The 12807-nt window shown below is 38.4% G+C and overlaps 1 long non-coding RNA gene across 1 annotated transcript; it reads left to right on the forward strand.

The window, feature by feature from the left end:
* The first annotated feature begins 317 nt into the window (after positions 1-317).
* LOC306798680 lies at positions 318-3660 on the forward strand. Its single transcript, XR_013773435.1, has 3 exons — positions 318-471; positions 2949-3035; positions 3499-3660. It is a non-coding gene; the product is annotated as an uncharacterized lncRNA (long non-coding RNA).
* The last annotated feature ends 9147 nt before the right edge of the window (positions 3661-12807 follow it).

Below are 12807 nucleotides of genomic sequence, written 5' to 3' on the forward strand. Positions count from 1 at the left end.
TATGCCCTAGGGAGGAGAGTTAACAGAATCCAAATATTTATGTTTATTGTTCTCTGCACATGTATTTTCCATTAACATCAATGGATTTCAACGTGTACATAGGGAAGGGAAAACAAACAGTTAATGATCTAACTGAGAGAAAGGGAAACATAGGGCTCCCAGAAATCCAGTTAGCTGTGGGGGGAGGGGGGGGGAAGGATTTTCCTGAATTAATTATATCTAATAGAAATGGAAAAGACCTGATGGGGTTGGATCATTTCCCTCTTCCCTCTGCAGGAGTAGGATTGTATCTATGTTTGTCTCTCACTCTTTGTACATTATCTACTCTTGGAGACCTTCAGTGACAGTGACAGTGAATCAAATGCCTTCAGAGCCTTTTCACTGGCAACTAATAACCATGACTGTCAAGAAATGTTTTCCTGATGTGCAACTTTAGAAAGAGAACTGCTTCCTCAGCTTGGAAAATACATGGTGAGTTATTTGTGTAGTTAACTGTGACAGAGAAAGCAAAGAATAGGACCAAGTGATCATAGAATATTACAAATTAAAAAGGACCATAAGCATCATCAGGATGCTCCCAGAAGGAGAAGTGCCTGCTTGCTGGTCAGCCAGTTTCAGAGTGGCCACAATGAGAAACTCTGAAGCATTACAAAAAACACAGCTTTACTTTAATTTATGTCCCTGTTAAAGGAGATCAAAAATGAAGAATTCCATCTCACAGTGAAAGAATATATGTTGTGAAGTTCATTGTCTCCAAAAATCCCAAATAAGCAAAGCAATGATGAGTAGAGTCACAGCAAGTTCAATGTTGGTGTAAGCAGTGGAACAATCAAATCTGAGATACTTAAAGACTTCCATAGACAGAAAATTAGAACAGCACAGCAGTACTTTTCCCTCCCATTCCAACCAACATTTCATTTGGTGACCCCTGATGTCTCATTTAAACCAGTGACAAGATGCTGGAGCAGCTGGAGCACTGCAGGCTGGTGCCTTCCCAGCACTGTATCAGTGATGTTATCAGTGCAACCAAGCAGCAAATGGGCACCAACACACAGCATTGGGAAACTGGACACTCTGATGCACATGACAGATCTCAAGTGACCATGGAAAAGATGCTCCTTTTCAGAGAACATCTGAAAGTATTTGTTAGTCTATTAATTGTGAAGGCCTTGCAGAGCAATGTTCTATTCTGTCTGGTGTCAGGCACTCCCAGAAAAGCAGAGGTGGAGGAGGAGCATATGTCACCACCTCCATCTTTGGGAGGGGTTGTATCTTTTAGAGACAGAATTCTTTCTCTTCTTTAGCAGTGGTTGGTCAGAAATGTATTTTGAGCTGTGGCAAAAGCCAAGGCAAGGTTTCCTCTCTGTAAATTTACCTAAACTCATAATATCTTGGAATTTCACTACAGTGCCCAGCCAGTCTATTTTTCCCATTTAATTAAACTATCTGTAACATTGTTAGGGGAATTTATAGGAAATAGGTAACTGTCTCATTTCTGGAACAGCAGCTGACCTATATACTCAGAGGAATAAGGAAGCTTTGATGTCAGGTTAGGAACAGAGAAGAACATTTGACTGTCTAAGCTCAGGACAGATAAAGTTGAAGAAGAGCCTTGGTGAATTAATACCATTAGGAATAGTCACGATGTGACAGTGACACTTTTATTAAAGGGTGAAAAGTAATGCTTTACTTCAGAAATATAATTTTCCCTGATATTTTAACTGCTATATCTTTGGGATGATCATTATCCTTTATTCACTTCTTAGATTCATTATTATTTTTTCACAATGGAACCTATTGAGGTTTTCATGGTATATTTCTAAATTGTTCTTGAAGGAATGAAGCAGAATATAGTCATTCAGAACAAATGAGAACTGATAATTAAGAAGAAATACTTCAGTAATTACAAGGGGGTTTAATTAAAGTAATAAAGAGAACCAGTTGTGATTGATCCATTCAAAGTCAGAGCTTATTTTTACAAATTGGATTTGATTTCTGGATAGATGAGAACAGGCAAGTGATCTCAAGGCTGCAAGAACCAGATAAAGAACGTGAATAATGAATTTCTTGCATTCTACCTTTGCTTATTTTCAAGGGAGGGTTGTTGTTAATGTAACAGCTTTGCACTGATTCCACTAAGATTTCAACAGTTTTGTTTTTTTTTAATGGGATCTGGAGTTGTGTTTTTGTTTCCACTGTGTAATTTTATTGCCTACCAGTCAGACTCTATGCATAAATACATGCAGTGAAGCAAACAAAAATCTCACAAAGATGGGAGCATGAGAAGGCAAGGGAAAAGAAGTCCCTGCTAGTTCTATACTTGGAGAACAGTCAGAAGTAAGGCTGATGGACATGGGCAGGCTGCTGTCAGAATTACAGAGCCTGGAGTATTACAAAGCCTGGAATATTGATTATCTCATTAATGGTCCAACAGTTTCGTAGGGTTTTTGTTCATAGATTCCATGTATTGGTTTCTACACCTAAGGAACAATTTGAATTAAAGAAACTCAGAATGATACAAGATAGGCATTACACCATCTCATTTGCTGAATTTAGGCCACAGATCCAGATTTTCTCCCTTCTTAATATGATGACTGAGAAGAGTCACTGAGCTCAGAAAGGCAGTGAGAACTCTCATACACTGAGTAAGAAGCTACTTAGAATCCCCAGTTTCTGAAACTGCAGCCTGCTTTGAGAACCTTAGGCCAGCTCCAAGAGACCTCTTGGTTTACCTGAATCCAAAGATAAGGATTCTCAACAGAAAATACCAAGTACCAGCTAACATAATTGATCACAAATACTTTTCTTTAAACATCAGCAGAATAGCTGTTGCTACCATTTTCTGTAACAAAAGGTGATTGCAGTATTCAGACTGGAGGAAATGCAGGAGCCAGAATCTCTTCTTCTCTGTCTGATAATTTTTAAATTTATAATTTCCACCTCACTAGGCAGTTTTCTTCTGGAAAGAAACAGCTCTTCTAACACTTTACTGAGTAACATTCTTGGTGAAGATAGGTCATTTTTTAGGAAAGAAGGTAAGTTTAGCAGAATTGTTTTTTGTCTTAGCAAAGTGAAAAAAATCTGGAAAGTAATATCTTAAGAATTGATAAAACACCATTGCTGTGATAGAGGTCAGAAAAAAAGTGTAGAAAAATAATCTCAGATTTGAATTATCAGTTTCTCTCCTGAAAGAATTTTCATTGTATTCAATTTATCAGTTGTAATAAAACTCCCTATATATTAATGCAGAAGGATAAAGGTAAATGTGTCTTCGTACTTTCTCATATTTGTGAGGTCATTACTACTAAACTTTTAAAAATAATTACTGAAAATTAATTGTCCGTAATGGGATTAAGGGACTGCACATGTAAAAGTATTTGGGGGAATTTAATTATGTGTGACTTGTGGAATTTATGTTTATCCAGTTACTAAAAGCTGATTTTTATACAACTTTACCTGTTACTCTTTCTTTTTGACATCCATCTCTTCTTTCATTAGAGAAGGAACATGAGACAAAGTGATCAAACACCATCTTCAGAAGCAGTTTTTGCAGGATGATTTGTCAAGCACAATGAATGGAACATTTCATTCTGTTAAGTGAAAGGAATCTTAATTGATACTTGAGAGCAATTCCTTTGACAAGAAGAGACTTTTACAAAGTTCTCCTACACTACCCAGAATATTGTTCAGTGATGCTAAATACCAGAATGTCGATTGAATGCCTTTTCTGCTGGGTCTGAGAGAGTAATAATTTCTGTATCTTGGTAGATGTATTTCAAAACAGAAACATAAAGGAAACAACAGCTTATAGAATGTGTAGGAAATACTGCACTGCTGGTCTTATCTGCCTCCCACCATGCTTCAGAGTCCATACAAATTACTTCAAATACACTTTTTTTTTTTTTTTTTTTTTTTTTTTGCTATGCACAATGCAATAACTGTTATATTTCATAGCATGTTTTTATTTTTTTCAGATCTTTTCCCATAACGGAGCTGGGTTTTAGGTCTGTATCTATAGCAGGATGAAAGGAAATGATTTAAAATTTAATTTTCTTGCAATTAGAAAGCTGACATTGACAAGTCACTTTAAATCAGAGAAATTAAAAATGCAAGACTTCAAAAGATGTCAAGAGACCTCATAGTCCATCCTGTTTTCTTGGAAGCATAAGAAACGAAGCATAAGAGATGAAAATGACTGAAAAACCTTGATGATTATCCCAAAATCTTCCTCATAGCAGAAGTCAACTTTTGGTCATGTTGCTCCTACTAATTTCTTAGCATCAGGAGCTGAGTTAGCCATCTGTCCCTTTCTCTGGGGTCACTGCCATCCTTGGCAAGATTTCAAAACTCTTGCCAAGGTTTTTCCTATTTCTTCCCTCATTGCTTCCTCTTCAGACTTAAGGATGTAATTTGTGTAGGCCTGTCAGAGCTCTATCCATTTAAAACAGCTATAATTGCCTTCCAATATTTTGCTGCCTCTGCCCTCAGGAAATTTCCTGAGGTCCCTCTAGAGCACACTGTGCCTTGCAGCAAGTCAACCTGCTGATCACAGTTGTTTCCTACCTTACACTGATCCTTCTCTCTCACACTCTTTTTGAGCAGCCTCTCAGCAGAACTCTCCCAAGCCTTCTTCTCTACTTGTCTCCCTCTTTCATCTGTCTTTGTCATCCATGGAAAGTGTTTGAGGTGTTTAGTGGAATATTTCTCTTGGTTGACAGGTTTTTTTGTCTCTTTTCACTGTGTCATGAAAATGTGATGCCACAGGCAGATGGATGGTGATAATAGAATTGTTCAGCTTGCTAATCATTGCTTTCATTTGTTATTAGCACTCTTATCTACATTAGTTCTTTAATGATAAAGAAAACAGAAAAGTAAACATTTTCAGAATATTAATGTGTACTTGTATACCTAAATCCCACTCTCTATCATATTTATACCCCAATATCTGTATTTTCTTCTTTTAACATTTGATTGGGCTAGACAGAACTGGTTTAAATCATCTTAATTTTTTACACAAAAGGCAATTTTAGTTGTTATTTTTAAAAATTAAAGCAAGAAAATATGTCTAAAACAGGCTATTTTATATGAAATTAATACTCTACATCAGGAGAAATCTTAAATACCATTGACATTAGATCCTCAAGCCTATAAAATTACTTCCATTTCTCATTCACACCTGCAGTGTAGAAACACCTGGTGAGTTAGTGCAGAAAGCCAGCATGATCTACCTTTTGCTGTCTGTTTTTTTCTTCAAGTACTCCTCACATACAAGAATCTTGACATAATGCAGTCTTGAAACACAAAAAGGACCAAGTCAACAAAAGCTCTGTTTCACCTGAAAATCCTGTTCATCAGGGAGACATTTATCTGTCATTGGAGTACTGTCACCACCTGCAGTACAGTGCACTGCTGCTATTCAAATTTACATATTATTATAGAGCAGAGTAGGAAAAAGAGCTTCCTGCACCTAGAGGGATGTTAAGATCTAAAACACATTTACTCTATTTAAACTTTACAAGTTTATTACAAATTAAATGCTGAGGGCTAATTAATAACAAGAGCTCAGAGTTTTCATTTTGTGGGTTGCACCAACAGCTGCCAATTAGCTTTATATAAGTTACTTTTTGCTGAGTAAATTCCATATTCTTACTTTGAATGAAAATGCAAAGAATGTATCCAAACCTGATGCTCCCTGCATACCTGTACAATCCTAGACACCTTCATGTTCAAATGCTTCATAAGATACATAACTATCCCATCTCAAATGAGAGAAGCTATTCCCAGAGATGATAAAGCTGCACAGAACATCAGTCAAAACCTAAAGCTTAACAAAAGTTTCTGACCTTTTGCACAGTGTGGGTAAAACCTCTGAGTGAAACATCTTTTCCTGATATCCAGCATAAGCCTCCCCTAAGTCAGCTTGAGTCATACATGGACAGAGAAGCACAGTCCTGCTGAATTACAGGGCATGTATGATATAATGTTGTTACTGGCTTTACATTGGGTATGTGAAAACAGGTGATTCCAGTCATGGCTGGAGTAAGGGATGTTTGTAACTGTACTGCTCTCACAGAATGCACACACACAAATTGTTCAACACCTCTAAAAGTTTTATTTCAAGTGTATCATGTTGCTATAGTAGTTGCATATCACATACTCCTTTTTTCCTTTTTTTCTTTTCACCTTCTGTTATGAATTATGTCACATATTGGGGCTTTCAAAGTTTTGTAGTCTACAGAAACATTTAAGACATGTTTGGATATATCTGTTATCTTTTTATGCTCCACATCACTACCAGTTGAAACTCCTGTACTTAAAATCAGTGGAGTCCTTAGCAGACCCTGTGGCACTCCCTGGAGCTCTGCTCCTTGGAACTGATTCAATACTTGGGGTTACTTGGGGCACTTCTTTCCTTGATTTCAGGCTTCCTGGCAGGGCACACAACACTGATATTTTGCTACAGAAATGAGGACAAGTCACTTTGGAGGGGAAGGAGCAGTGCCAGAAGAACCCAAGCAATTTAAGCTTCCTTCTCCCACTGGTTCTTTCTTGTTGCTGCACAAGCATTATCCCCTGCTCAGCAACAGCAGAGAAAGAGCAGAAGGCTGCTCAGGTAGGAGGCAGAGGCTGCTGCTCAAGCAATGCACTCAGTGCCTGTCCTCATCTGCCATCTCAGGCAGTCTGTCACTGTAGGCTGCTGTTTACTTTGCCTGGGACTAAATAAGCTCTGCTGGTTGGGCTTAAACTGCTGCTCTTTCCCAATGGAAAGGCTTTGTGAGAAATGCCACCTTTCTCACTGCAGATTCCAATGCTTAGTGCTTTCTATAAGTGCTTCTAAATCACTCATAAGCATTTTAAAGACCTGTGACATCGAGGACTGCTGATTCTAAAACAGGATGAGCTTTTTAATTCAAATAATGGTAAAGTCTTACAAAATGCTTATGCAACCTGACTTTATTTGACTTCTATTATCTTTTCTACATAGATACCCAGTCTGGGTGGTTAGTTACCATTATAGTTCAGGAAAACTGTCACTTCAGGATAAAAAATGTATTTGCAGCTCTTTTCTGAACACAGAGATGTTCCACAGCATCCTAATACATGTACAAGAATTACACTGATGCTATAAGCCCTGTTGCCAGGATACTTTTGCAAGACATTTTTCTTTGCTTGTCAGTTGAAAATGGTGTGAAATAGCTGTTATTTAAAGTATTTCAAACTACTGTTCACCCATAATGCTTTAAGTAGCACAATAGCTAGAAAGTGTGAAGTGGAACATCAAAATCTATATGAACAATGCTTACTATTAATATTATACCTACAGGATGATTTCAAATCTCTCAGTGAGCTGAGAGAGAGGTATGACCCCCTGAAGTACAATGTCTTTCAAAATTCCTATGCACTAATTCTGTCTCCCACCATCTGCTTTATGGGAATGCACTTTCATATAAAAATGGAGCTCAGTCTTGTAGTTTACAAAGAAGAAAGAGGATTCAGATACAAGACCCATTATGTACTCCCTATGTAAGTCAGGAGTAGATGCTGCTAACTAGTTTCCCAGAAAAATATATTTTTGAACAGAATTTTAAAATTTCTGAAGCATTCTTTATGCTGAGCTCACTGAAGAGCTGCCTGGAGTCACAGTGTTCAACATCTCAAAAGTGTTTTATCTTCATGAGTCTCAAGAGCTCTGTTGCTGTCTGATACAAGCTGAAGTATTGAGAGAGAAATTATACCTGTGCCCCTCAGGGAACTAAGTGCTCTGTGCAAGGGACATCTATAAGGGGAAGACAGGTATGTGCCCAAGATTGAGCATCACTTTCCAGTGAGTTGCAAAGTGATAATTCAAGGGAACTTGGCTCACAACAAAGTCTGACACTTAGACAACAACAAAACCCAAAAGGGTGTAATTTTTCTGCCTAATTTACCTTCAGTACATAAGAGAGTAATCCCTGCTGCATTGACCTCTCCTCAGTTTTTTACTCTGTCACTGCATTAGATTATGATGGGACAGACTGTGGGTTAAGGGGGGTATTTGGCATTGTGTAACAGCTCAAGCTGCTTTACACAGCTTTAAAGCACAGATACAAATATTCTGTGTGAGCTATTACTGTCATTACCTGAAAACTCACATTTGAGCACTCTGATTAATTGGAAAGGTGTCTTTTTCTTCCTCCTTGGTGGCCTCAAATATAAAGAAAATCACTGCACTTTTACCTTTTGTGTGATGATTAAATTCCCATTCTGCTGGCATGAGCCAAGTAATCACAACTCTGTTAACATGTAGCAAAAGTGATTTGGAAAAATCTCTGTAAATAAATCATCCTGTGTATACTAGAAAATCTGGGGAGCTCGTGCACACAACTGTGTGAGAGCTAATCCACAGAACAGTGACAAAAGGAAAGAACTAAAGCAAAAATTAAACACAGGATTGAATGGCATTCTTTCCATATTAAAACAGGATACAGTGTGAAGAGATGAACTATTGAAGTGATCCTGACATCACAGACCCTGCAGTGACAGTTTTTAATGTTCTCATCCCAAGAGTTTTAAAGGCTGGTGGATTTTTGGGGGCTCTCAGTAGTTTCTGCTTAGCTGTAAAACACACTATGAAAGACAGGTCCTGCCTGCCTTTGTGTTCTGTTCTGGTTTGGAGCACACAGTTTAGCCCTCATTTCCTTTGGACCCTGGTAACTTTCTGTCAGCAGAGAATGATCCTTATTTGTGACAAAACATACAGAATGTCAACTGGAGGAGGCAAAATCCAGTGAGATTATGCACAGTATATATGCAGGACTGGAAAGAGAACCCTGTCCCTATGTTCTGACCAGGGGTGGCACTTGAGAGTGCAAGCAATTAGCAAAATTACCAAGGACACTGAGTAAAATTTCATTTCATGAGCCCTTTTTTACACAGCTTTTCCTCCACTTCTGACAAAATTCTTTATAATGTAATATAAAGAGAGGAGAGAAAATTGACTTTGGAGGACACCAGACATCCACTACTGCTACACTGATTTTCCTATATTTCCTTTCTGCCAAACCTGTCCTGAAGATGTAACCACAATGAAATTATGAGACCAAGGCACTTCTTGGTGAGAGGTGTGTGTGTGTTTACACTTCATTTAGCAAGGACAGAATTCTGTCTGTACAAGAGCATGAGTGAATAATTCACTGCAGGAAGCATACAGTTGCCATCTTTGTCTAAGGCAAGATCATAATATTTAATGCTAGGTTATAAATAGATCTTATAGCTCTTTCCTTAATCCTTGAATATAACAGGAGCAATTAGCATTGTACCATTTGCATGTTCAAAAACCACACTTGCTGTCTTGACAGTCATGTTTCCTCTACCTTTTTTTTTGCCAAGGAGGAAAAAAAATAATAATATCTTCCTTGGATTCCTTGTAGTCCAGGTGTGCTGCTCTTTTCTCCTGCCTCCCATGGCTCTGGTCAGATCCTCCTGTCACAGGCAGTCATGCACAACTCCACCAATGCATGCCCAGGAGAGATCAAGGGTGTCTCCTCTGTCCTCTCTTGGTTTTTTCCCTATCACAACCTCCCTTACAGTTCAATGCATATTTAATTTTGCTATGATTTATTACTACTTAGTGTGGTAAGCACACCCATTAGCTCCAAATATTTCTGTGATTGCCTATAGATCATGAACACACTTTATGGATGCTGTCAAAATATTTCAGCCTCAGACTGTCATTGCAGATAGGAATGCTGGCATTTTTAGCTCATCTTTCTCCCTTTTTTGTCTGTGCCCCTTGTACAAGGATTCTTTCTTTCAAATTTGCTTTTTGCAGAGCAGGCTTCCAACAGTGTTTAAAGTTGTGATCTGTGATGCAGTGCTGAGCTGGGGGCCAGTCACCAGTGGCACGGTCCAGGGGAAAATACTGGGTTCAATATGGTTGAATATCCTCATTAATGATCTGGAGGGTGGGACAGAGCATTCAGATGATACAGAGCTGGGACAAATGCCTGATACACCCTGTGTATCTGCAGGCTGGAGAAATGGGCACACAGGAATGTGATGAAGTTCAAGAAGAGGAAGTGAGAGTCCTCCACCTGGAAAAGAACAACCATGTTCACCAAAGTGGGGGCTGAGTGGATGGAAAGCAGATTTGCAGAGAAGGACCTGGGGGTTCTGGTGAACAATGAGCTGGACATGACCAGCAATGTGCCCTTGCTCTAGAACATCCTGGGCTGCATGAAGTGCTGCCAGCAGGTAGAGGGAGGTGATCCTTCCCCACTGCTCCACACTGATGGGCACACCACACCTGCAGAGCTCTGTCCAGTGCTGAGCTCCCCACAACAGGAGAACCATGAACATGGAGACAGTCGGTGAAAGGCCACTGAGATGCTTAAGGAGCTATAATCTCTCCTTTGAGTGAAGTCTGGGAGAGCTGGGACTGTCCAGCCTGGAGGGCAGAGGGCTCTGGGGAAATTCCACTGGGGAGCATGAACCCCTGATGAGGGCATTAAGAACAGGGAGACTCTTCTCAGTGGTGCCCAGTAGAAGGACAAGCAACAACAGACATGCATTGTTTATATCTAAACATTAGTGAAAACCATTTTTATGATGAGGGTGGTCAGCAATGGAACAGATTGCCAAGAGAGGTTATGAAATCTTGGTTCTTGGAGGTTTGAAGAAGCCAACAGGACATGGCCCTCAGCAAACTGCTCCAGATGACCCTGATTTGAGCAGAGAGTTTGATCTCCAGATGTCCCTCCTCATTTCCATTGTTTTTAGTCTCCTCCTACATTGCCCATCATGAGGCTTGTGCTGCCAGCCAGGGGCTCCAGCCAATTTCCAGTTTTCCCCTTCACCCTCCCAGCCACAGTCAGCACTGAGCACACCACCAGTGCTCTCTGTGGTACAGTCACAATATCCATGACAGAGGCAGCAGCCCATCAAACCGAGGCAGAGCTTAAAGTGGTGCCATCTTTTAATGTCTCTTTCTATAGGATGATGGAGGAAGGAGTTTATAAGTAAGAAATTTACATATAGAGGGTGTAGTTTTAGTAAAACAACCTACTAGTTTTGGAAGATGATGTCTTGAAAAATCTTTAGGTTACTTTTTCCCATTTTTTCAGCCTGACAGTCCTTATAAAAGGACAGTGCTGTCTAAAAAACCACCAGAAACAACCCTTCAAAATACTCAAAAACAAACAAACAAAAAAATCCCTAAAAGCAAGATAAAAATAAACAAACAAAAACTGTGGCTTATTATTATTTACTAGTCTCCAGTGTTTCCATTCTTTTAGCAAATACACGCTTTCCAAGCAAATTATTTCCTAAATTGTAGTTCTTCAGTGGAACAACTTCAGCAAGTTCAGAACAACACAGCTTCACTATCCTAATAAGAGATGTAGAAAACCATGGAGTTAGAGACACTTCCACAATCCCCAGCAGTATGGAGGATCTAGATTTAGTTAAATCCATAAATTTACTTTCCTGGCTGGCTATTAGATACCATATTAGATATATAGATACTATTTTTTTTCCTCACAGAAATGGTAATTGGCTGACCACTGAAAAGGATTTTCCTCATGCAGATCCAGGCACTTACCCCTATGTGTCTTCAGCTCAAATAAACTTGGTTGCACTTCAGTGGAGATTTCTGTTCCCTTAGGTGGAGAGAAGAACAGCAGATGTTTGTGATTTTTTTCCTTGAAAAGCAAGTTGAGCCTTGCAAAGCAAGATCAACAATTTCATTTTTAACTGAAATCCACAAATATCACAGGATTCTGGGAAATCACAGAATTTCTCAACCAGTAAGAAAATACCTTTATTTTAACTACATTATAGATTGAATGGCATGAAATTCTGTCTCAAAAAATAACATGATTAATGGAAATGTCTGATCCTTTCTCCTTCAAGTAATTAACAAAGTAAATCAAGTTTGACTAATCTGTAATACATGCAAGTGTTTGAAGATTAATTAACAAACATGGTGCAAGGAAGAATGGTACAGGGATTTAATACCACTCAGGGGCACTAACAGAGAAAATAAAACAATTCTGCCTATGTAAGGAGACTGTATGGAATACAGGCACAGTTCAAATGGATTCTTACCCAAACCCCCATCAAAAATCACACTCCATAGACACACAGGTAATTTTTCAGGAAATCACAGTGCTGTGTTTATATATTTATGTCTTTTTGTCTTGTGTTTCTATTTTATTTCATCATAACTCTTCTCTGTAATTATCCAAACTGTCCAGGTGTTTATAATAACTATAAGAAGTTCAGTGGAGTGTGAGGACAAATTGATCAGGTAAACTTCATTTTACACTTTTTAAGTCCTGCCCTGTCTCAGTCTCAATCTTATAAATTTTTACTTTATCCCTCCAGCTCTCTCTTCAATGTATTTGTGCTTCTCTCCTGCCTCTACCATCATTTAACTTCCACCTCATGACTTCTGTGATTATCCACTGGGCAGAGAGCACCCACTTGAAGTCTCAACATATTCAAAGCAGGACTTTTTGATGTTTTAAACTGATAGTTCTTTTTCCCTTTAAAAATATGAACTAAACCAGACAATTCTTGAAAAATTACTGTTTCTAAAAATGTGTGTCTTTTTCGTATTTTTTAAAATTTTGAAATTAAGCAAAACATCTGACTGGAGAATAAAACCAGAACCACAGGATTATAATTAAAAAGACATACCTTAAATTATTTTGAAAATATTTCATAAGGGCCTTCAAAACTTGATAGACTGATGTTCAAATTAAAAAAAAAAAAAAAAAAAAAAAAAAAAAAAAAGCACTCAAATATATATGTAAAAAATCTTAGTAC

Source organism: Erithacus rubecula (assembly GCF_903797595.1).
Source record: "Erithacus rubecula genome assembly, chromosome: 2".
In the NCBI taxonomy this organism is placed as follows: domain Eukaryota; kingdom Metazoa; phylum Chordata; class Aves; order Passeriformes; family Muscicapidae; genus Erithacus; species Erithacus rubecula.